This window comes from Symsagittifera roscoffensis, chromosome 6, assembly GCF_963678635.1.
Source record: "Symsagittifera roscoffensis chromosome 6, txSymRosc1.1, whole genome shotgun sequence".
Lineage (NCBI taxonomy): Eukaryota > Metazoa > Xenacoelomorpha > Acoela > Convolutidae > Symsagittifera > Symsagittifera roscoffensis.
In genome coordinates, this window is record NC_087067.1 from 32,831,293 (window position 1) to 32,851,309 (window position 20,017).

Below are 20,017 nucleotides of genomic sequence, written 5' to 3' on the forward strand. Positions count from 1 at the left end.
TAGGAAAAGGTTTAGTTATCGCTTCTCGGCCTTTTGGCTAAGATCATGTGTAGTATCTGTTCTTGTCAGCTTAATATCTGGCATGCTGGGCATAGCCTGGCACCAATATTAAACTGATTTTTACTTCCCGAGTTAACACCGAAGCTTGCTTCAGTTGACTCACGGATTGTCCCGGTCTTACACTACCATCGGGAGCAGTCCACCTGAAAATTCTGAACCTGCAAATTATATTAATAGAGTGAAGATGTCAGTATGAAGAGTCTAATTGAGCCTGGTGAATTGCGCGAACGGCCATAACTTGCCCAAAAAACTTAAGACTTCCAAATTTTTCTATTTCTATCGTAAGACCATTGTCAAATCTTGGGGGACTGAGAAAATGAACCAATTTGGTCGAACCAGTTCAAAGTTATGAGTTCTTGAAAGCTCGGTGATGCCAAAAAGTTAAGCCTAATCGAGCGTGGTGCAAAAAACGAAAATTTCAAAATTTTTGTTCTTTTCTGTCTAAGTTTTATTTTTTCAATATCGTATCACAGTTTTGGACTCAGAACAATTCCAACGAGCCCAAAACGACTTCTTTAGCTTCAGTGTTCGTGGAGTAATCATCAGTTGAAATTTTGGGGGGAGCTGAAATTCGGCCATTTTGGAAGAAAATCGACCTAAAACCTAACTTTTAAGTTAGTGCAATTTTTTTCTTGCATTTTTCATAAAATGGGGTGCTATCTGCTGTCGCAGAGTGCATTCAAAGAAACTTATCAAATAGATTTGAAAACTTACCTACTTAATAAGTTTATCACAACAATTAGGCTAAAAGCATCTATCAGTATCCTGGCTGGTATTCGACCATATGCCACTAACGTTGAGTGAGCGGCTATCATGCCATAGATGGTCATCTAAGACACCCTGTACATGCTCCGTAGGTTTTGACCAGCCGATTTGGCCATAAAACTCATTGGGCCAAAAAAATTCTGAAAATTGTCAATTTTTCAAATTTTGTTTGAATTGCATAAATTATAACGTGAGCGTGCAAAATTTTACATGGTATAAGAGCATATTTCTACTCTCGCGCGAGGGCGAGTGTTTTAAAAGTAATGTACATAGTTATATGCTAGTCAGGATATAAATGGAAGCGGAATTACTCAAATGCCTAAGGCAGAACCGCAGATTCTGTCTTTGTCCACATCGTTAAGCCCATGTCGTATATAACGGCACAAACGCAGATGGTTATAATGTAGTCTACTGTACTCTTACGATAGATTTACTAGCCAGCAGGGGAGTTTTGTTAGGGCGAAGTGTCGTTATGGCTACCTCTTTTCAACTTTCCCCCTTGACCTTTCATAAGTTGGTCCGGGAGCAACCCAGCTCTCAACCCAGTCGGATAAATATAAATTTTTATGATGCGAGCTGTTTTTTCATTGTTGTGTTCAAGGCATGTACCAAAATTAGGAAAAGGTTTAGTTATCGCTTCTCGGCCTTTTGGCTAAGATCATGTGTAGTATCTGTTCTTGTCAGCTTAATATCTGGCATGCTGGGCATAGCCTGGCACCAATATTAAACTGATTTTTACTTCCCGAGTTAACACCGAAGCTTGCTTCAGTTGACTCACGGATTGTCCCGGTCTTACACTACCATCGGGAGCAGTCCACCTGAAAATTCTGAACCTGCAAATTATCTTAATAGAGTGAAGATGTTAGTATGAAGAGTCTAATTGAGCCTGGTGAATTGCGCGAACGGCCATAACTTGCCCAAAAAACTTAAGACTTCCAAATTTTTCTATTTCTATCGTAAGACCATCGTCAAATCTTGGGGGACTGAGAAAATGAACCAATTTGGTCGAACCAGTTCAAAGTTATGAGTTCTTGAAAGCTCGGTGATGCCAAAAAGTTAAGCCTAATCGAGCGTGGTGCAAAAAACGAAAATTTCAAAATTTTTGTTCTTTTCTGTCTAAATTTTATTTTTTCAATATCGTATCACAATTTTGGACTCAGAACAATTCCAACGAGCCCAAAACGACTTCTTTAGCTTCAGTGTTCGTGGAGTAATCATCAGTTGAAATTTTGGGGGGAGCTGAAATTCGGCCATTTTGGAAGAAAATCGACCTAAAACCTAACTTTTAAGTTAGTGCAATTTTTTTCTTGCATTTTTCATAAAATGGGGTGCTCTCTGCTGTCGCAGAGTGCATTCAAAGAAACTTATCAAATAGATTTGAAAACTTACCTACTTAATAAGTTTATCACAACAATTAGGCTAAAAGCATCTATGAGTATCCTGGCTGGTATTCGACCATATGCCACTAACGTTGAGTGAGCGGCTATCATGCCATAGATGGTCATCTAAGACACCCTGTACACGCTCCGTAGGTTTTGACCAGCCGATTTGGCCATAAAACTCATTGGGCCAAAAAAATTCTCAAAATTGTCAATTTTTCAAATTTTGTTTGAATTGCATAAATTATAACGTGAGCGTGCAAAATTTTACATGGTATAAGAGCATATTTCTACTCTCGCGCGAGGGCGAGTGTTTTAAAAGTAATGTACATAGTTATATGCTAGTCAGGATTAAAATGGAAGCGGAATTACTCAAATGCCTAAGGCAGAACCGCAGATTCTGTCTTTGTCCACATCGTTAAGCCCATGTCGTATGTAACGGCACAAACGCAGATGGTTATAATGTAGTCTACTGTACTCTTACGATAGATTTACTAGCCAGCAGGGGAGTTTTGTTAGGGCGAAGTGTCGTTATGGCTACCTCTTTTCAACTTTCCCCCTTGACCTTTCATAAGTTGGTCCGGGAGCAACCCAGCTCTCAACCCAGTCGGATAAATATAAATTTTTATGATGCGAGCTGTTTTTTCATTGTTGTGTTCAAGGCATGTACCAAAATTAGGAAAAGGTTTATTTATCGCTTCTCGGCCTTTTGGCTAAGATCATGTGTAGTATCTGTTCTTGTCAGCTTAATATCTGGCATGCTGGGCTTAGCCTGGCACCAATATTAAACTGATTATTACTTCCCGAGTTAACACCGAAGCTTGCTTCAGTTGACTCACGGATTGTCCCGGTCTGACACTACCATCGGGAGCAGTCCACCTGAAAATTCTGAACCTGCAAATTATCTTAATAGAGTGAAGATTAGTATGAAGAGTCTAATTGAGCCTGGTGAATTGCGCGAACGGCCATAACTTGCCCAAAAAAATTAAGACTTCCAAATTTTTCTATTTCTATCGTAAGACCATCGTCAAATCTTGGGGGACTGAGAAAATGAACCAATTTGGTCGAACCAGTTCAAAGTTATGAGTTCTTGAAAGCTCGGTGATGCCAAAAAGTTAAGCCTAATCGAGCGTGGTGCAAAAAACGAAAATTTCAAAATTTTTGTTCTTTTCTGTCTAAATTTTATTTTTTCAATATCGTATCACAGTTTTGGACTCAGAACAATTCCAACGAGCCCAAAACGACTTCTTTAGCTTCAGTGTTCGTGGAGTAATCATCAGTTGAAATTTTGGGGGGAGCTGAAATTCGGCCATTTTGGAAGAAAATCGACCTAAAACCTAACTTTTAAGTTAGTGCAATTTTTTTCTTGCATTTTTCATAAAATGGGGTGCTCTCTGCTGTCGCAGAGTGCATTCAAAGAAACTTATCAAATAGATTTGAAAACTTACCTACTTAATAAGTTTATCACAACAATTAGGCTAAAAGCATCTATCAGTATCCTGGCTGGTATTCGACCATATGCCACTAACGTTGAGTGAGCGGCTATCATGCCATAGATGGTCATCTAAGACACCCTGTACACGCTCTGTAGGTTTTGACCAGCCGATTTGGCCATAAAACTCATTGGGCCAAAAAAATTCTGAAAATTGTCAATTTTTCAAATTTTGTTTGAATTGCATAAATTATAACGTGAGCGTGCAAAATTTTACATGGTATAAGAGCATATTTCTACTCTCGCGCGAGGGCGAGTGTTTTAAAAGTAATGTACATAGTTATATGCTAGTCAGGATATAAATGGAAGCGGAATTACTCAAATGCCTAAGGCAGAACCGCAGATTCTGTCTTTGTCCACATCGTTAAGCCCATGTCGTATGTAACGGCACAAACGCAGATGGTTATAATGTAGTCTACTGTACTCTTACGATAGATTTACTAGCCAGCAGGGGAGTTTTGTTAGGGCGAAGTGTCGTTATGGCTACCTCTTTTCAACTTTCCCCCTTGACCTTTCATAAGTTGGTCCGGGAGCAACCCAGCTCTCAACCCAGTCGGATAAATATAAATTTTTATGATGCGAGCTGTTTTTTCATTGTTGTGTTCAAGGCATGTACCAAAATTAGGAAAAGGTTTAGTTATCGCTTCTCGGCCTTTTGGCTAAGATCATGTGTAGTATCTGTTCTTGTCAGCTTAATATCTGGCATGCTGGGCATAGCCTGGCACCAATATTAAACTGATTTTTACTTCCCGAGTTAACACCGAAGCTTGCTTCAGTTGACTCACGGATTGTCTCGGTCTTACACTACCATCGGGAGCAGTCCACCTGAAAATTCTGAACCTGCAAATTATCTTAATAGAGTGAAGATGTCAGTATGAAGAGTCTAATTGAGCCTGGTGAATTGCGCGAACGGCCATAACTTGCCCAAAAAACTTAAGACTTCCAAATTTTTTCTATTTCTATCGTAAGACCATCGTCAAATCTTGGGGGACTGAGAAAATGAACCAATTTGGTCGAACCAGTTCAAAGTTATGAGTTCTTGAAAGCTCGGTGATGCCAAAAAGTTAAGCCTAATCGAGCGTGGTGAAAAAAACGAAAATTTCAAAATTTTTGTTCTTTTCTGTCTAAATTTTATTTTTTCAATATCGTATCACAATTTTGGACTCAGAACAATTCCAACGAGCCCAAAACGACTTCTTTAGCTTCAGTGTTCGTGGAGTAATCATCAGTTGAAATTTTGGGGGGAGCTGAAATTCGGCCATTTTGGAAGAAAATCGACCTAAAACCTAACTTTTAAGTTAGTGCAATTTTTTTCTTGCATTTTTCATAAAATGGGGTGCTCTCTGCTGTCGCAGAGTGCATTCAAAGAAACTTATCAAATAGATTTGAAAACTTACCTACTTAATAAGTTTATCACAACAATTAGGCTAAAAGCATCTATCAGTATCCTGGCTGGTATTCGACCATATGCCACTAACGTTGAGTGAGCGGCTATCATGCCATAGATGGTCATCTAAGACACCCTGTACACGCTCCGTAGGTTTTGACCAGCCGATTTGGCCATAAAACTCATTGGGCCAAAAAAATTCTCAAAATTGTCAATTTTTCAAATTTTGTTTGAATTGCATAAATTATAAGGTGAGCGTGCAAAATTTTACATGGTATAAGAGCATATTTTTACTCTCGCGCGAGGGCGAGTGTTTTAAAAGTAATGTACATAGTTATATGCTAGTCAGGATATAAATGGAAGCGGAATTACTCAAATGCCTAAGGCAGAACCGCAGATTCTGTCTTTGTCCACATCGTTAAGCCCATGTCGTATGTAACGGCACAAACGCAGATGGTTATAATGTAGTCTACTGTACTCTTACGATAGATTTACTAGCCAGCAGGGGATCTTTGTTAGGGCGAAGTGTCGTTATGGCTACCTCTTTTCAACTTTCCCCCTTGACCTTTCATAAGTTGGTCCGGGAGCAACCCAGCTCTCAACCCAGTCGGATAAATATAAATTTTTATGATGCGAGCTGTTTTTTCATTGTTGTGTTCAAGGCATGTACCAAAATTAGGAAAAGGTTTAGTTATCGCTTCTCGGCCTTTTGGCTAAGATCATGTGTAGTATCTGTTCTTGTCAGCTTAATATCTGGCATGCTGGGCATAGCCTGGCACCAATATTAAACTGTTTTTTACTTCCCGAGTTAACACCGAAGCTTGCTTCAGTTGACTCACGGATTGTCCCGGTCTTACACTACCATCGGGAGCAGTCCACCTGAAAATTCTGAACCTGCAAATTATCTTAATAGAGTGAAGATGTCAGTATGAAGAGTCTAATTGAGCCTGGTGAATTGCGCGAACGGCCATAACTTGCCCAAAAAACTTAAGACTTCCAAATTTTTCTATTTCTATCGTAAGACCATCGTCAAATCTTGGGGGACTGAGAAAATGAACCAATTTGGTCGAACCAGTTCAAAGTTATGAGTTCTTGAAAGCTCGGTGATGCCAAAAAGTTAAGCCTAATCGAGCGTGGTGCAAAAAACGAAAATTTCAAAATTTTTGTTCTTTTCTGTCTAAATTTTATTTTTTCAATATCGTATCACAATTTTGGACTCAGAAAAATTCCAACGAGCCCAAAACGACTTCTTTAGCTTCAGTGTTCGTGGAGTAATCATCAGTTGAAATTTTGGGGGGAGCTGAAATTCGGCCATTTTGGAAGAAAATCGACCTAAAACCTAACTTTTAACTTAGTGCAATTTTTTTCTTGCATTTTTCATAAAATGGGGTGCTCTCTGCTGTCGCAGAGTGCATTCAAAGAAACTTATCAAATAGATTTGAAAACTTACCTACTTAATAAGTTTATCACAACAATTAGGCTAAAAGCATCTATCAGTATCCTGGCTGGTATTCGACCATATGCCACTAACGTTGAGTGAGCGGCTATCATGCCATAGATGGTCATCTAAGACACCCTGTACACGCTCCGTAGGTTTTGACCAGCCGATTTGGCCATAAAACTCATTGGGCCAAAAAAATTCTCAAAATTGTCAATTTTTCAAATTTTGTTTGAATTGCATAAATTATAACGTGAGCGTGCAAAATTTTACATGGTATAAGAGCATATTTCTACTCTCGCGCGAGGGCGAGTGTTTTAAAAGTAATGTACATAGTTATATGCTAGTCAGGATATAAATGGAAGCGGAATTACTCAAATGCCTAAGGCAGAACCGCAGATTCTGTCTTTGTCCACATCGTTAAGCCCATGTCGTATGTAACGGCACAAACGCAGATGGTTATAATGTAGTCTACTGTACTCTTACGATAGATTTACTAGCCAGCAGGGGAGTTTAGTTAGGGCGAAGTGTCGTTATGGCTACCTCTTTTCAACTTTTGACCTTTCATAAGTTGGTCCGGGAGCAACCCAGCTCTCAACCCAGTCGGATAAATATAAATTTTTATGATGCGAGCTGTTTTTTCATTGTTGTGTTCAAGGCATGTACCAAAATTAGGAAAAGGTTTAGTTATCGCTTCTCGGCCTTTTGGCTAAGATCATGTGTAGTATCTGTTCTTGTCAGCTTAATATCTGGCATGCTGGGCATAGCCTGGCACCAATATTAAACTGATTTTTACTTTCCGAGTTAACAGCGAAGCTTGCTTCAGTTGACTCACGGATTGTCCCGGTCTTACACTACCATTGGGAGCAGTCCACCTGAAAATTCTGAACCTGCAAATTATCTTAATAGAGTGAAGATGTCAGTATGAAGAGTCTAATTGAGCCTGGTGAATTGCGCGAACGGCCATAACTTGCCCAAAAAACTTAAGACTTCCAAATTTTTCTATTTCCATCGTAAGACCATCGTCAAATCTTGGGGGACTGAGAAAATGAACCATTTTGGTCGAACCAGTTCAAAGTTATGAGTTCTTGAAAGCTCGGTGATGCCAAAAAGTTAAGCCTAATCGAGCGTGGTGCAAAAAACGAAAATTTCAAAATTTTTGTTCTTTTCTGTCTAAATTTTATTTTTTCAATATCGTATCACAATTTTGGACTCAGAACAATTCCAACGAGCCCAAAACGACTTCTTTAGCTTCAGTGTTCGTGGAGTAATCATCAGTTGAATCTTTGGGGGGAGCTGAAATTCGGCCATTTTGGAAGAAAATCGACCTAAATCCTAACTTTTAAGTTAGTTCAATTTTTTTCTTGCATTTTTCATAAAATGGGGTGCTCTCTGCTGTCGCAGAGTGCATTCAAAGAAACTTATCAAATAGATTTGAAAACATACCTATTTAATAAGTTTATCACAACAATTAGGCTAAAAGCATCTATCAGTATCCTGGCTGGTATTCGACCATATGCCACTAACGTTGAGTGAGCAGCTATCATGCCATCGATGGTCATCTAAGACACCCTGTACACGCTCCGTAGGTTTTGACCAGCCGATTTGGCCATAAAACTCATTGGGCCAAAAAAATTCTGAAAATTGTCAATTTTTCAAATTTTGTTTGAATTGCATAAATTATAACGTGAGCGTGCAAAATTTTACATGGTATAAGAGCATATTTCTACTCTCGCGCGAGGGCGAGTGTTTTAAAAGTAATGTACATAGTTATATGCTAGTCAGGATATAAATGGAAGCGGAATTACTCAAATGCCTAAGGCAGAACCGCAGATTCTGTCTTTGTCTACATCGTTAAGCCCATGTCGTATGTAACGGCACAAACGCAGATGGTTATAACGTAGTCTACTGTACTCTTACGATAGATTTACTAGCCAGCAGGGGAGTTTTGTTAGGGCGAAGTGTCATTATGGCTACCTCTTTTCAACTTTCCCCCTTGACCTTTCATAAGTTGGTCCGGGAGCAACCCAGCTCTCAACCCAGTCGGATAAATATAAATTTTTATGATGCGAGCTGTTTTTTCATTGTTGTGTTCAAGGCATGTACCAAAATTAGGAAAAGGTTTAGCTTTCGCTTCTCGGCCTTTTGGCTAAGATCATGTGTAGTATCTGTTCTTGTCAGCTTAATATCTGGCATGCTGGGCATAGCCTGGCACCAATATTAAACTGATTTTTACTTCCCGAGTTAACACCGAAGCTTGCTTCAGTTGACTCACGGATTGTCCCGGTCTTACACTACTATCGGGAGCAGTCCACCTGAAAATTCTGAACCTGCAAATTATCTTAATAGAGTGAAGATGTCAGTATGAAGAGTCTAATTGAGCCTGGTGAATTGCGCGAACGGCCATAACTTGCCCAAAAAACTTAAGACTTCCAAATTTTTCTATTTCTATCGTAATACCATCGTCAAATCTTGGGGGACTGAGAAAATGAACCAATTTGGTCGAACCAGTTCAAAGTTATGAGTTCTTGAAAGCTCGGTGATGCCAAAAAGTTAAGCCTAATCGAGCGTGGTACAAAAAACGAAAATTTCAAAATTTTTGTTCTTTTCTGTCTAAATTTTTTTTTTCAATATCGTATCACAATTTTGGACTCAGAACAATTCCAACGAGCCCAAAACGACTTCTTTAACTTCAGTGTTCGTGGAGTAATCATCAGTTGAAATTTTGGGGGGAGCTGAAATTCGGCCATTTTGGAAGAAAATCGACCTAAAACCTAACTTTTAAGTTAGTGCAATTTTTTTCTTGCATTTTTCATAAAATGGGGTGCTCTCTGCTGTCGCAGAGTGCATTCAAAGAAACTTATCAAATAGATTTGAAAACTTACCTATTTAATAAGTTTATCACAACAATTAGGCTAAAAGCATCTATCAGTATCCTGGCTGGTATTCGACCATATGCCACTAACGTTGATTGAGCAGCTATCATGCCATCGTTGGTCATCTAAGACACCCTGTACATGCTCCGTAGGTTTTGACCAGCCGATTTGGCCATAAAACTCATTGGGCCAAAAAAATTCTGAAAATTGTCAATTTTTCAAATTTTGTTTGAATTGCATAAATTATAACGTGAGCGTGCAAAACTTTACATGGTATAAGAGCATATTTCTACTCTCGCGCGAGGGCGAGTGTTTTAAAAGAAATGTACATAGTTATATGCTAGTCAGGATATAAATGGAAGCGGAATTACTCAAATGCCTAAGGCAGAACCGCAGATTCTGTCTTTGTCCACATCGTTAAGCCCATGTCGTATGTAACGGCACAAACGCAGATGGTTATAACGTAGTCTACTGTACTCTTACGATAGATTTACTAGCCAGCAGGGGAGTTTTGTTAGGGCGAAGTGTCATTATGGCTACCTCTTTTCAACTTTTCCCCTTGACCTTTCATAAGTTGGTCCGGGAGCAACCCAGCTCTCAACCCAGTCGGATAAATATAAATTTTTATGATGCGAGCTGTTTTTTCATTGTTGTGTTCAAGGCATGTACCAAAATTATGAAAAGGTTTAGCTATCGCTTCTCGGCCTTTTGGCTAAGATCATGTGTAGTATCTGTTCTTGTCAGCTTAATATCTGGCATGCTGGGCATAGCCTGGCACCAATATTAAACTGATTTTTACTTCCCGAGTTAACACCGAAGCTTGCTTCAGTTGACTCACGGATTGTCCCGGTCTTACACTACCATCGGGAGCAGTCCACCTGAAAATTCTGAACCTGTAAATTATCTTAATAGAGTGAAGATGTCAGTATGAAGAGTCTAATTGAGCCTGGTGAATTGCGCGAACGGCCATAACTTGCCCAAAAAACTTAAGACTTCCAAATTTTTCTATTTCTATCGTAAGACCATTGTCAAATCTTGGGGGACTGAGAAAATGAACCAATTTGGTCGAACCAGTTCAAAGTTATGAGTTCTTGAAAGCTCGGTGATGCCAAAAAGTTAAGCCTAATCGAGCGTGGTGCAAAAAATGAAAATTTCAAAATTTTTGTTCTTTTCTGTCTAAATTTTATTTTTTCAATATCGTATCACAATTTTGGACTCAGAACAATTCCAACGAGCCCAAAACGACTTCTTTAGCTTCAGTGTTCGTGGAGTAATCATCAGTTGAAATTTTGGGGGGAGCTGAAATTCGGCCATTTTGGAAGAAAATCGACCTAAAACCTAACTTTTAAGTTAGTGCAATTTTTTTCTTGCATTTTTCATAAAATGGGGTGCTCTCTGCTGTCGCAGAGTGCATTCAAAGAAACTTATCAAATAGATTTGAAAACATACCTATTTAATAAGTTTATCACAACAATTAGGCTAAAAGCATCTATCAGTATCCTGGCTGGTATTCGACCATATGCCACTAACGTTGAGTGAGCAGCTATCATGCCATCGATGGTCATCTAAGACACCCTGTACACGCTCCGTAGGTTTTGACCAGCCGATTTGGCCATAAAACTCATTGGGCCAAAAAAATTCTGAAAATTGTCAATTTTTCAAATTTTGTTTGAATTGCATAAATTATAACGTGAGCGTGCAAAATTTTACATGGTATAAGAGCATATTTCTACTCTCGCGCGAGGGCGAGTGTTTTAAAAGTAATGTACATAGTTATATGCTAGTCAGGATATAAATGGAAGCGGAATTACTCAAATGCCTAAGGCAGAACCGCAGATTCTGTCTTTGTCTACATCGTTAAGCCCATGTCGTATGTAACGGCACAAACGCAGATGGTTATAACGTAGTCTACTGTACTCTTACGATAGATTTACTAGCCAGCAGGGGAGTTTTGTTAGGGCGAAGTGTCATTATGGCTACCTCTTTTCAACTTTCCCCCTTGACCTTTCATAAGTTGGTCCGGGAGCAACCCAGCTCTCAACCCAGTCGGATAAATATAAATTTTTATGATGCGAGCTGTTTTTTCATTGTTGTGTTCAAGGCATGTACCAAAATTAGGAAAAGGTTTAGCTATCGCTTCTCGGCCTTTTGGCTAAGATCATGTGTAGTATCTGTTCTTGTCAGCTTAATATCTGGCATGCTGGGCATAGCCTGGCACCAATATTAAACTGATTTTTACTTCCCGAGTTAACACCGAAGCTTGCTTCAGTTGACTCACGGATTGTCCCGGTCTTACACTACTATCGGGAGCAGTCCACCTGAAAATTCTGAACCTGCAAATTATCTTAATAGAGTGAAGATGTCAGTATGAAGAGTCTAATTGAGCCTGGTGAATTGCGCGAACGGCCATAACTTGCCCAAAAAACTTAAGACTTCCAAATTTTTCTATTTCTATCGTAATACCATCGTCAAATCTTGGGGGACTGAGAAAATGAACCAATTTGGTCGAACCAGTTCAAAGTTATGAGTTCTTGAAAGCTCGGTGATGCCAAAAAGTTAAGCCTAATCGAGCGTGGTACAAAAAACGAAAATTTCAAAATTTTTGTTCTTTTCTGTCTAAATTTTTTTTTTCAATATCGTATCACAATTTTGGACTCAGAACAATTCCAACGAGCCCAAAACGACTTCTTTAGCTTCAGTGTTCGTGGAGTAATCATCAGTTGAAATTTTGGGGGGAGCTGAAATTCGGCCATTTTGGAAGAAAATCGACCTAAAACCTAACTTTTAAGTTAGTGCAATTTTTTTCTTGCATTTTTCATAAAATGGGGTGCTCTCTGCTGTCGCAGAGTGCATTCAAAGAAACTTATCAAATAGATTTGAAAACTTACCTATTTAATAAGTTTATCACAACAATTAGGCTAAAAGCATCTATCAGTATCCTGGCTGGTATTCGACCATATGCCACTAACGTTGATTGAGCAGCTATCATGCCATCGATGGTCATCTAAGACACCCTGTACATGCTCCGTAGGTTTTGACCAGCCGATTTGGCCATAAAACTCATTGGGCCAAAAAAATTCTGAAAATTGTCAATTTTTCAAATTTTGTTTGAATTGCATAAATTATAACGTGAGCGTGCAAAACTTTACATGGTATAAGAGCATATTTCTACTCTCGCGCGAGGGCGAGTGTTTTAAAAGAAATGTACATAGTTATATGCTAGTCAGGATATAAATGGAAGCGGAATTACTCAAATGCCTAAGGCAGAACCGCAGATTCTGTCTTTGTCCACATCGTTAAGCCCATGTCGTATGTAACGGCACAAACGCAGATGGTTATAACGTAGTCTACTGTACTCTTACGATAGATTTACTAGCCAGCAGGGGAGTTTTGTTAGGGCGAAGTGTCATTATGGCTACCTCTTTTCAACTTTCCCCCTTGACCTTTCATAAGTTGGTCCGGGAGCAACCCAGCTCTCAACCCAGTCGGATAAATATAAATTTTTATGATGCGAGCTGTTTTTTCATTGTTGTGTTCAAGGCATGTACCAAAATTATGAAAAGGTTTAGCTATCGCTTCTCGGCCTTTTGGCTAAGATCATGTGTAGTATCTGTTCTTGTCAGCTTAATATCTGGCATGCTGGGCATAGCCTGGCACCAATATTAAACTGATTTTTACTTCCCGAGTTAACACCGAAGCTTGCTTCAGTTGACTCACGGATTGTCCCGGTCTTACACTACCATCGGGAGCAGTCCACCTGAAAATTCTGAACCTGTAAATTATCTTAATAGAGTGAAGATGTCAGTATGAAGAGTCTAATTGAGCCTGGTGAATTGCGCGAACGGCCATAACTTGCCCAAAAAACTTAAGACATCCAAATTTTTCTATTTCTATCGTAAGACCATTGTCAAATCTTGGGGGACTGAGAAAATGAACCAATTTGGTCGAACCAGTTCAAAGTTATGAGTTCTTGAAAGCTCGGTGATGCCAAAAAGTTAAGCCTAATCGAGCGTGGTGCAAAAAATGAAAATTTCAAAATTTTTGTTCTTTTCTGTCTAAATTTTATTTTTTCAATATCGTATCACAATTTTGGACTCAGAACAATTCCAACGAGCCCAAAACGACTTCTTTAGCTTCAGTGTTCGTGGAGTAATCATCAGTTGAAATTTTGGGGGGAGCTGAAATTCGGCCATTTTGGAAGAAAATCGACCTAAAACCTAACTTTTAAGTTAGTGCAATTTTTTTCTTGCATTTTTCATAAAATGGGGTGCTCTCTGCTGTCGCAGAGTGCATTCAAAGAAACTTATCAAATAGATTTGAAAACTTACCTATTTAATAAGTTTATCACAACAATTAGGCTAACAGCATCTATCAGTATCCTGGCTGGTATTCGACCATATGCCACTAACGTTGAGTGAGCGGCTATCATGCCATAGATGGTCATCTAAGACACCCTGTACACGCTCCGTAGGTTTTGACCAGCCGATTTGGCCATAAAACTCATTGGGCCAAAAAACTTCTGAAAATTGTCAATTTTTCAAATTTTGTTTGAATTGCATAAATTATAACGTGAGCGTGCAAAATTTTACATGGTATAAGAGCATATTTCTACTCTCGCGCGAGGGCGAGTGTTTTAAAAGTAATGTACATAGTTATATGCTAGTCAGGATATAAATGGAAGCGGAATTACTCAAATGCCTAAGGCAGAACCGCAGATTCTGTCTTTGTCCACATCGTTAAGCCCATGTCGTATGTAACGGCACAAACGCAGATGGTTATAACGTAGTCTACTGTACTCTTACGATAGATTTACTAGCCAGCAGGGGAGTTTTGTTAGGGCGAAGTGTCATTATGGCTACCTCTTTTCAACTTTCCCCCTTGACCTTTCATAAGTTGGTCCGGGAGCAACCCAGCTCTCAACCCAGTCGGATAAATATAAATTTTTATGATGCGAGCTGTTTTTTCATTGTTGTGTTCAAGGCATGTACCAAAATTATGAAAAGGTTTAGCTATCGCTTCTCGGCCTTTTGGCTAAGATCATGTGTAGTATCTGTTCTTGTCAGCTTAATATCTGGCATGCTTGGCATAGCCTGGCACCAATATTAAACTGATTTTTACTTCCCGAGTTAACACCGAAGCTTGCTTCAGTTGACTCACGGATTGTCCCGGTCTTACACTACCATCGGGAGGAGTCCACCTGAAAATTCTGAACCTGTAAATTATCTTAATAGAGTGAAGATGTCAGTATGAAGAGTCTAATTGAGCCTGGTGAATTGCGCGAACGGCCATAACTTGCCCAAAAAACTTAAGACTTCCAAATTTTTCTATTTATATCGTAAGACCATTGTCAAATCTTGGGGGACTGAGAAAATGAACCAATTTGGTCGAACCAGTTCAAAGTTATGAGTTCTTGAAAGCTCGGTGATGCCAAAAAGTTAAGCCTAATCGAGCGTGGTGCAAAAAATGAAAATTTCAAAATTTTTGTTCTTTTCTGTCTAAATTTTATTTTTTCAATATCGTATCACAATTTTGGACTCAGAACAATTCCAACGAGCCCAAAACGACTTCTTTAGCTTCAGTGTTCGTGGAGTAATCATCAGTTGAAATTTTGGGGGGAGCTGAAATTCGGCCATTTTGGAAGAAAATCGACCTAAAACCTAACTTTTAAGTTAGTGCAATTTTTTTCTTGCATTTTTCATAAAATGGGGTGCTCTCTGCTGTCGCAGAGTGCATTCAAAGAAACTTATCAAATAGATTTGAAAACTTACCTATTTAATAAGTTTATCACAACAATTAGGCTAACAGCATCTATCAGTATCCTGGCTGGTATTCGACCATATGCCACTAACGTTGAGTGAGCGGCTATCATGCCATAGATGGTCATCTAAGACACCCTGTACACGCTCCGTAGGTTTTGACCAGCCGATTTGGCCATAAAACTCATTGGGCCAAAAAAATTCTGAAAATTGTCAATTTTTCAAATTTTGTTTGAATTGCATAAATTATAACGTGAGCGTGCAAAATTTTACATGGTATAAGAGCATATTTCTACTCTCGCGCGAGGGCGAGTGTTTTAAAAGTAATGTACATAGTTATATGCTAGTCAGGATATAAATGGAAGCGGAATTACTCAAATGCCTAAGGCAGAACCGCAGATTCTGTCTTTGTCCACATCGTTAAGCCCATGTCGTATGTAACGGCACAAACGCAGATGGTTATAACGTAGTCTACTGTACTCTTACGATAGATTTACTAGCCAGCAGGGGAGTTTTGTTAGGGCGAAGTGTCATTATGGCTACCTCTTTTCAACTTTCCCCCTTGACCTTTCATAAGTTGGTCCGGGAGCAACCCAGCTCTCAACCCAGTCGGATAAATATAAATTTTTATGATGCGAGCTGTTTTTTCATTGTTGTGTTCAAGGCATGTACCAAAATTATGAAAAGGTTTAGCTATCGCTTCTCGGCCTTTTGGCTAAGATCATGTGTAGTATCTGTTCTTGTCAGCTTAATATCTGGCATGCTTGGCATAGCCTGGCACCAATATTAAACTGATTTTTACTTCCCGAGTTAACACCGAAGCTTGCTTCAGTTGACTCACGGATCGTCCCGGTCTTACACTACCATCGGGAGCAGTCCACCTGAAAATTCTGAACCTGTAAATTATCTTAATAGAGTGAAGATGTCAGTATGAAGAGTCTAATTGAGCCTGGTGAATTGCGCGAACGGCCATAACTTGCCCAAAAAACTTAAGACTTCCAAATTTTTCTATTTATATCGTAAGACCATTGTCAAATCTTGGGGGACTGAGAAAATGAACCAATTTGGTCGAACCAGTTCAAAGTTATGAGTTCTTGAAAGCTCGGTGATGCCAAAAAGTTAAGCCTAATCGAGCGTGGTGCAAAAAATGAAAATTTCAAAATTTTTGTTCTTTTCTGTCTAAAGTTTATTTTTTCAATATCGTATCACAATTTTGGACTCAGAACAATTCCAACGAGCCCAAAACGACTTCTTTAGCTTCAGTGTTCGTGGAGTAATCATCAGTTGAAATTTTGGGGGGAGCTGAAATTCGGCCATTTTGGAAGAAAATCGACCTAATGCATTATGGTCGCTATAATTTGTGTATAATGTAGTCAAGGTCGTTATTTCGTCAATTTTATTGCTAAAAATGTAGTCTAGACGCGATTCGGATTTTGATTTTTGGTCAAAATGGGTGGGATACACTTTGTTCCAGACCTTGAAAAGGTCAAAGCATCCAATTGATTCGAAAATGTTGCAAATTGTGTGATATCTTTGGACCCGCCGGTCACTACGATGTAATGCAAGATTGCATAATTCAGAACTTGATCGGCAGTTAAAATCACCCCAACCAAAATCAATGTATCTCTCCGTTGGTCGGCTAATTTGTTAGCTAGGCCAGTAAGGACTGAGTAGTCCTTGCTGAGGGGATTGATATATATAGAGCAGTAAATGCTGCCAGATTCTGACTCTTTCAGAGCCAAAGCCATGTGGCTTTGGTAAATACTCTGAATTTTCCACTTATTGGGAAATAATAAAAGTAAACCTCCTGAGTTATTTTGGCTGCATGGCTGGATTAGATAATTCAATTTATAGCTGGTCAAAATGGCCTTATGCTTTGAGCTTAATACATACAATTTTGTTTCTTGTAACGCTATAACGTAGTCATGATGTAATTTCCCCCCATGTTTTGGCTTATTCAGGTCAACCAGGATGCCTAGAAGTTTGAGGTGATTACCTAGACCTCTACAGTTTAATGTATAAAAGCACGTCATGACTAGATTATAAGTCTGTTGGAAAAAACTTTGCATGCGAATTTGAATAGTTAAAGATAGCCGGTTTCATAATGTTATTCGGGGTTCTATGAGTAAAGACCTGATGGGGTTTTACTATCACCACCACCAAAATCAACGTATCTCCCCGTTGCCTATCATGCTTTCTAGCTAGGGCAGTAAGGACTGAAATGTCCTTACTGTGGGGATTGATGCAAATAGAGCAGTATATACTGCCAGATTCTGACTTTGTCAAAGCCGAAAATTTTCGGATTTGGTAAAATCTATGAAAATTTGAGTTTTCGGTTGAGAAAAAGTTCAAAAATTCTACTTTACACTGTTTGCATGTTTGGAATGAATTATACAGTTTAAAATTGATCAAGATGGCGTTTTCTTTTAAGCTTAATACATACAGTTTTGATTCTGGAAATGCTATAACGTAGTCATGTCGTACTTTTCTTTCAAAATTTGGCTTGCTGAGGTCAATATAGATGCAATTCATACTGATGTGGTCCTTATAACCTCTAGGACATTCTGAAAACAGGCACGTCTTGACTAAGTTATAAGTTTTTCCTATGCAAATTGCATGCAAAGTTCCTAATTTCGTCTTAGCCGTTATTACGATGTAAGTCAAGGTTAAATGTACCAGTAAGTGATGTCTTGCATTACCCATCGCCAAGAAAACTGTCTCGTCTCTCCGGTGTTCAGTCAAACAATTGACTAGACCACCAAGGTCTGAAAAGGCTTTGGTGAGGAGATTGACACACCTCTTGCAGCAAACGTTGCATGATACAAAAATTTTAAAGGTCAAAGCATTTTGACTTTCAAAAAATGTGTTAAAATTCCAATTAAGGGTAGAAGAGGGCATCCTTGTTTAATCCCATTGTCGACTCTAATTGATCGTGATAGGTAGCCACCTATTTCTATCATCGCTTTGGTATCAGTATATATGATGGATATCAAAGAAGTTATGATTTCTGGACAGCCTATGGCTGTTAAAACGTTCAAAATGTAATCACGGTCCATACGGTCAAAAGCCTTACTGAAATCGATGGCTACCACACAATTAGATTTTCCGAGTTTTTCTTGAGCTAATCTAGCCCTAATTATGGCTGTATGAATACTGCGCTTCGGCAAATAAGCAAGTTGATGTTTGCGTTTTAGATTATTTAAAGGGTCTCTTAAACGAGATGCCAGAACATGGGAAAGAATTTTGAGATCAGTGTTAAGGAGGCTTATTGGTCGGAATTCGTCCACTTTTAAACTGTTTTCAATTTTTGGGATGAGTTTTATTATTGAAATGAGAAACGACCTAGGTGCCGCTTTATTGTAGCACATCGAGTTAAATAATTCAGCGAGCAACGGAGCGAAAAAATTTGAGTGGCTTTTATACAAGTCTGAAGTAAGACCATCAGATCCAGGTGCGCTATTTTTATTTAATTTATTTATAGCTTGCTTCACTTCCTCTTCACCTATTGGCGAATTATTAAACATTTTGGTAATTTTCTTTATTCGTTTTGAATTCCGCAGCTTAAAAACATTCAAAAGCTCCTCCCTAGGTGCGTAGTTGGCGTCAGCAACCGTTTTTTTATAGTAAATATTGGAGTAAAAGCTCGAGAATTCGTTCAAAATTTCATCAATGTCATTGGAAATTTCACCACTTTTCAGCTTTATTTGCTTAATACTTTTATTAACTTTGAAGTAACTTAGCAGTGATTTAAGCGCACCCGAATCACCATGGTTGAGGTCTAAATAAAATCCACGAATGGACTTAAATTTGGTCCTCAAGTCCATCTCATCTCGGAGAGAAGAGTAAGGACAGTTGGCCTGTCTAGAGGCCAACTGGGGCTGTCTGGTTGTCTCTGAATTGATGGAATGTATATCTGCAGGCTTACTACTTTGTATGTAGGGGGCGATATTTTTATTCAATTGTCTATGGCCATTAATGCATAAAAAACGCAACCAGTCACGAAGTCTGGCTTTAAATTTGTCGTATGTCCCTGATAATGGCAGTTTCAGAGACTCATCAGACAGCCCCTGGAGTGTTTCTACCAGTTCTGAAGGCTTATTGTGCTCTCTAACTACGTTATAATTCAATTTCCAGTAACTTTGGCCATTTACATGCATAAAATCTTGAAAATTTGAAAAACATGCATGTAATGCATTATGGTCGCTATAATTTGTGTATAATGTAGTCAAGGTCGTTATTTCGTCAATTTTATTGCTAAAAATGTAGTCTAGACGCGATTCGGATTTTGATTTTTGGTCAAAGCATCCAATTGATTCGAAAATGTTGCAAATTGTGTGATATCTTTGGACCCGCCGGTCACTACGATGTAATGCAAGATTGCATAATTCAGAACTTGATCGGCAGTTAAAATCACCCCCAACCAAAATCAATGTATCTCTCCGTTGGTAGGCTAATTTGTTAGCTAGGCCAGTAAGGACTGAGTAGTCCTTGCTGAGGGGATTGATATATATAGAGCAGTAAATGCTGCCAGATTCTGACTCTTTCAGAGCCAAAGCCATGTGGCTTTGGTAAAAACTCTGAATTTTCCATTTATTGGGAAATAATAAAAGTAAACCTCCTGAGTTATTTTGGCTGCATGGCTGGATTAGATAATTCAATTTATAGCTGGTCAAAATGGCCTTATGCTTTGAGCTTACTACATACAATTTTGTTTCTTGTAACGCTATAACGTAGTCATGATGTAATTTCCCCCCATGTTTTGGCTTATTCAGGTCAACCAGGATGCCTAGAAGTTTGAGGTGATTACCTAGACCTCTACAGTTTAATGTATAAAAGCACGTCATGACTAGATTATAAGTCTGTT

The 20,017-nt window shown here is 38.9% G+C and overlaps 12 non-coding genes across 12 annotated transcripts; all 12 read left to right on the forward strand.

The window, feature by feature from the left end:
• Positions 1–17: 17 nt before the first annotated feature.
• Positions 18–208, forward strand: LOC134849342 (U2 spliceosomal RNA). Its single transcript, XR_010163366.1, has one exon. It is a non-coding gene; the product is annotated as a U2 spliceosomal RNA (small nuclear RNA).
• A 1,249-nt stretch (positions 209–1,457) lies between these two features.
• Positions 1,458–1,648, forward strand: LOC134849343 (U2 spliceosomal RNA). The gene has a single exon (XR_010163367.1). It is a non-coding gene; the product is annotated as a U2 spliceosomal RNA (small nuclear RNA).
• Positions 1,649–2,897: 1,249 nt separating this feature from the next.
• LOC134849625 (U2 spliceosomal RNA) lies at positions 2,898–3,088 on the forward strand. Its single transcript, XR_010163639.1, has one exon. It is a non-coding gene; the product is annotated as a U2 spliceosomal RNA (small nuclear RNA).
• Positions 3,089–4,335: 1,247 nt separating this feature from the next.
• LOC134849443 (U2 spliceosomal RNA) lies at positions 4,336–4,526 on the forward strand. Its single transcript, XR_010163461.1, has one exon. It is a non-coding gene; the product is annotated as a U2 spliceosomal RNA (small nuclear RNA).
• A 1,250-nt stretch (positions 4,527–5,776) lies between these two features.
• On the forward strand, positions 5,777–5,967 carry LOC134849427 (U2 spliceosomal RNA). The gene has a single exon (XR_010163446.1). It is a non-coding gene; the product is annotated as a U2 spliceosomal RNA (small nuclear RNA).
• Positions 5,968–7,210: 1,243 nt separating this feature from the next.
• On the forward strand, positions 7,211–7,401 carry LOC134849508 (U2 spliceosomal RNA). Its single transcript, XR_010163525.1, has one exon. It is a non-coding gene; the product is annotated as a U2 spliceosomal RNA (small nuclear RNA).
• A 1,249-nt stretch (positions 7,402–8,650) lies between these two features.
• LOC134849430 (U2 spliceosomal RNA) lies at positions 8,651–8,841 on the forward strand. Its single transcript, XR_010163449.1, has one exon. It is a non-coding gene; the product is annotated as a U2 spliceosomal RNA (small nuclear RNA).
• A 1,248-nt stretch (positions 8,842–10,089) lies between these two features.
• On the forward strand, positions 10,090–10,280 carry LOC134849346 (U2 spliceosomal RNA). The gene has a single exon (XR_010163369.1). It is a non-coding gene; the product is annotated as a U2 spliceosomal RNA (small nuclear RNA).
• Positions 10,281–11,529: 1,249 nt separating this feature from the next.
• LOC134849367 (U2 spliceosomal RNA) lies at positions 11,530–11,720 on the forward strand. Its single transcript, XR_010163389.1, has one exon. It is a non-coding gene; the product is annotated as a U2 spliceosomal RNA (small nuclear RNA).
• A 1,248-nt stretch (positions 11,721–12,968) lies between these two features.
• LOC134849347 (U2 spliceosomal RNA) lies at positions 12,969–13,159 on the forward strand. Its single transcript, XR_010163370.1, has one exon. It is a non-coding gene; the product is annotated as a U2 spliceosomal RNA (small nuclear RNA).
• Positions 13,160–14,408: 1,249 nt separating this feature from the next.
• LOC134849561 (U2 spliceosomal RNA) lies at positions 14,409–14,599 on the forward strand. Its single transcript, XR_010163577.1, has one exon. It is a non-coding gene; the product is annotated as a U2 spliceosomal RNA (small nuclear RNA).
• Positions 14,600–15,848: 1,249 nt separating this feature from the next.
• On the forward strand, positions 15,849–16,039 carry LOC134849558 (U2 spliceosomal RNA). Its single transcript, XR_010163574.1, has one exon. It is a non-coding gene; the product is annotated as a U2 spliceosomal RNA (small nuclear RNA).
• The last annotated feature ends 3,978 nt before the right edge of the window (positions 16,040–20,017 follow it).